This window comes from Penaeus monodon, unplaced genomic scaffold (assembly GCF_015228065.2).
Source record: "Penaeus monodon isolate SGIC_2016 unplaced genomic scaffold, NSTDA_Pmon_1 PmonScaffold_89, whole genome shotgun sequence".
Taxonomy (NCBI): domain Eukaryota; kingdom Metazoa; phylum Arthropoda; class Malacostraca; order Decapoda; family Penaeidae; genus Penaeus; species Penaeus monodon.
Genome location: NW_023664214.1, coordinates 171,422 through 176,865, shown reverse-complemented (window position 1 = coordinate 176,865; position 5,444 = coordinate 171,422).

The following is a 5,444-nucleotide window of genomic DNA, read 5'->3' as shown; positions in this document are numbered from 1 at the left end:
GATAAATCGGCGCGTCATTGACAATATCACAAATCCCACTCCTGACACCATTTGTTACGCCGGCCGCCTCGTCTCTCTCTGCCACCAACACAAGGCAGGCTAGGCAGACAGCGTGCTATCCACAGGGTCGTGAACACTGAACAGCTCCAAGAGGCACCGAGCACCACAGCGTCCCAGAACACCAGGAGGGAAAACGCCAAATGGCGAGGCAGGGCACGAAATAAACACAAAATGACAGTCTTTCCTTTATTTACACAAGTTATTTACCCGTACACTTTTCTATAGGCACAATACAGGGGCAAACCAGCATGTCACACTGCACGATACAGCTTATAACAGGGCAACACAAAGTTTATCAGGTCACAAAGTCACACACGAGGTCTTCACAGGAGCAGCACCCAACCGCGTCTCTCGGCTTGTTCCTCCGCTCACAGTCAGCTGCGTCATGTTTGCCCAGGTCCCTTCATGTTAACACATGCCCAGGTCATCCTTTTCATGTTAACACATGTTTCGCACAGAGACAAAGACCCACTGGCGTAGCATATATATATCATTATTTTAATAATTATCGTTATTATTGTTATTATTACAATTATAATACATTTTGTTGGCAATGATAATAATAATGATAATAATGATAGTAATAATAATAAAATAATAATAATAATAATAACAATAATGATTATGATAATGATGATAATAATAATAATAATAATAATAATAATAATAATAATAATTATTATTATTATTATAATAATGAAATTTTATGAAAATTCTCATTATTCTCATATTTATCATCATTATTGTCATTAATACAGTTTTGATAATTATTATCATTATTACCCTTATAATAGCCAATATTATCATTGAAATCTAAAAAGCTTCATTTTGGAATACATTCTGAAAAGGCTACATTTTTTGCGCTTTTCCGACGTTTTTTTTTTCTTTTTAATTATAAATGGAAACGATTACTGTTATTAACATCATCATTATCATCATTATTATCGTCATTATTATCGTTTTATCATTATCATCAATCTTCATCATTTTCATCGCTATTATCATTATTATTGCAATTATTGCAGCTACAATATAAATATTTTTTGCAATTATAATAATAACAACAGTGTTAGTAATAACAATGATATTATATAATTTCTTTAAGTATTATCGCTATTATTGTAATTGTTACAGTTATAATAACTTTTTTTGTAATTATACTATTAATAAAAGTAATAAAAATGATAATAATAATAATAATAATATTATTATTATGATAACTATTATTATTATCATATCTATTGTTATTATTATAGTTATAATACATTTTTATTAATGATAATAATAATAACAATAATAATAATATAACAATAATAATAATAATAATAATAATAACAATAATAATAATAATGATAATAATAATATAATAACTATTATTATTATAATCATATCGATTGTTTTTATTATAGTTATAATATATTTTTGTTAATGATGATGATAATAATAATAATAATAATAATGATAGTAATAATAATAATAATAATATAATAATAATAATAGTAATGATAATAATAATAATAATAATAATGATAACAACAATAACGATAATAATAATAGTAATAAAATAAATAATAATAATGATAATGATAATAAAAATGATAATAATAATAACAACAATAATAATAATAATAAAATAATAATGAAATTTTTATGTAAATTCTCATCTCTATCATCAATTTCATGATTTATCATCATTATCATTATAACCCTAATAATTGCGAAAATCATCACTGAAACCGAAAAACGGCATTTTGGAATTTCTTCTCAAAAGACTATATTTCGCTAGATTTTGGTATTTTTTTGACTTTGGGAATTTGTCTAATTTTTCCTTTTTTAATCATATATAGACACGATTATAGTTTTCATCATCACCATCATTATTATCATCATTGTTATTGTTATCATCATCTTTTTTATCATTACCATCATTATTATCATCTATATTATCATTATTGCTATAATTATCATCATTATCATTATTATAATTATTATTGTAATTATAGTATAATATATGCAATTATATATATATTTTTTTGCAATTTTACTACTAATAATAACAACAGCAATAATAATACCAATAATAGTAACAATAATAAAGATTTTATAATAATTATGTATATCATTCTTTGAATTATTATCGCTGTTATTGTAATTATTACAGCTATAATGTTATTTTGTAATTATACTAATAATAAAAGTAATAATAATGATAATAATAACAATAGTAATAATAATAATATTATTATAATAACTATTATTATTATTGTCATTATTATTGTTATTATTACAGTTATTATAATTTTTTTTGGTAATAGCAACAATAATAATAATAATGATAATAATAATAATAATAAGATAATAATAATAATAATAATAATGAAAGTTTATCAAAATTATCATTTTTATCATCTTTTATCATCATTATTGTCATGACCTAATACAATTATCATTGTAATTATCATTATTATTTTAATTATTGCAGTTATGATATATGTCTTTTGCAATTATACTTATAATAACAACATTAATAATAGGATTAACAATAATAATAACAATAACATAATTTTTTTTATAATAATTATGTATATCATTCTTTCAATTATTATCGCTCTTATTGTAATATTTTTTTTTTTCTCGCAATTATGCTAATTATAAAGGTAATATTAATGATAAAAATAACAATATTGATAATAATTATATTATAATAACTATTATTATTATTGTTATCTTATCATAGTTTTTAATACAGTTATATTGCATTTTTTGTTAGTAGTAGTAATAACATTAATAACATTATTATTATTAATGATAATAATAATAATAATAATAATAATAATAATAATAATAATAATAATAATAATAATAATAATAATAATAATAATAATAATAACAACAACAATAATAAAATTCGATCCTAATAATTTTAATAATTATTATCATTATTACCCTAATAATTACCAAAATTATCATTGAAATCGAAAAGGCGGCATTTTGGAATATATTCTGAAAAGTCTATATTTCGCTAGATTTTGCCACTTTTTCGACTTAGGGATTTTTTTCCCTTTTTTAATTTTAAGTGGACACGATTACTTTTATTATCATCAGTTTTATCAGATTTATCATCATTATTGCAATCATTATCATCATCATCATAATTATTATCATTATTATTGTAAGTATTGCAGTTATGATATATGTTTTGCAATTATACCAATAATAACAACAATAAAAAGAGTAATAACAATAATAATAACAATTAGAACTCTTTTATAATAATTATGTGTATTATTCTTTTAATTATTATCGCTATTAATATATTCACTACAGTTATAATATATTTTTTTGCAATTATACTAATAAGGAATGTAATAATTATGATAATAATAATAACAATAATAATAATAATAACAATAATAATAATAATAATATAATAACTATTATTATTATTATTATCATTATTATTGATATCATTACAGTTAAAAAACATTCTTTGGTAATAATAATAATAATAATAAAAATAATAATAATAATGATAATAATAATAATAATACAAATAACAATAATAACAACAACAACAATAATAATAATAATAATAATACTAGTAATGATAATAATAATATTATTAATGATGATAATAATAATAATAATAATAATAATAACATTAATTAAATTTTATTAAAATTGTAATTATTCTCATCTTTATCATCATTTTTGTCATGATTAATACAGTTCTGATAATTATCATTAATACCCTAATACTTTCCAAAATCATCATTGAAATCGGACACAATTACTGTTATCAACATCATCATCATCATTATCATAATTATTTTAGTTATCGTCATCATTATGATGAATATCATCATTATAATCATCTTTATCATCTTTATTGCAATTATTATCAACATTATCATCATTATTATCAATATTATTGTAATTATTGCATTTATAATATATTTGTTTTGTAATTATATTAATAATAACAACAATAATAATAGTAATGATAATAATAATAACAATAATAACGATTTTATAATAATTATGTATATCATTCTTATAATTATTATCGCTATTATTGTTATTATTAGTTATATTTTTTTCCGATTATACTACTAATAAAATAACAATAATGACACAATAAGAATAGTAATAATAGTAATATTATCATAACTATTATTATTATTATTATTATTATTATTATTATTATTATTATAGTTATAATGCATTTTTGGTAAGGATGATGATAATAATAATAACAATAATAATAATAATAATAATAATAATAATAATTATAACAATAATGATAATAATAATAATAATAATGATAATAATAATAATAACAGTAATAATAAAAAAGATAAACAATAATAACTGGTATACAAAAAAAAAAAAAAAAAAAAAAAAAAATCTCTGGCTAGGAATTTACGAACGGTTTTATACTAATTTGAGGGTGCTGAATTATTGTATTCTACATTGAATTTTGTTATTATTGCTTTTTTATCCTGCTCTTTTTTTTGGGGGGGGGGGGCATTGCTTAAGATGTGGGAGATTGGGTAGATATTCAAGGAACAAGTGAGTTAGGTAACAACTATTTTCTTGTATTTGTCTGCAGGATATGCTGCTGATCTAACAATGGCCTCTACATCTCACAGAAGACAGTGCTCGAATTATCCAAATATATTTTGCTACATCTGTGGAAGCTTTACTTTGAAGACTCGGAGGCGCAACATTACTGACTTTGTTAAGAGCGTGTATTTTGCGTAATTCAAAGTACCACTTGCAGACCAAGACAAGCATTGGGCTCCTTACAAAGTGTGCAAAACCTGTGTTGTGACCTTGAGATCATGGTCTTAAGGAAAGAATGCTAAACTTAAGTTTGGAGTGCCTATGGTTTGAAGAGAACCAAGCAATCATTTAGATAACAGCTATTTCTGCCTTGTCAATGTAAAAGTTTTCCATAAGAAAAACAAGCAATATTTGCAATACCCAAGTATCCCTTCAGCTATTCGACAGAAATAACTGTGCCAATATTTACTGAGCTTCCAAAAATTAATGACACAGATCTCTGCTCACCTACTGCTAGTTGTAAGTATAGCAGCCCAATTAAGAAAGTAAAGATGAATGAAAATGTTTTAAAAGACTATTTTTCAAAGTTGAATACATAGACGGGTACTGGAACGCGGTTGTTTACTTCAACGGCAGCTGTGGTCGCCTAACAGCACCAGGCCCTATTGTAGGGGTTTGGAGGTAAATTACATTCTTTGTACTAGTTTTTCATCCTATTATTGTAATTTTATGTTTCATAAGTTTGTTAGCATTCAATGATGTGCTTTAATTGAATTAAGTGTATGAATTATTGCAAGTTTAATAGTATATATGACCAC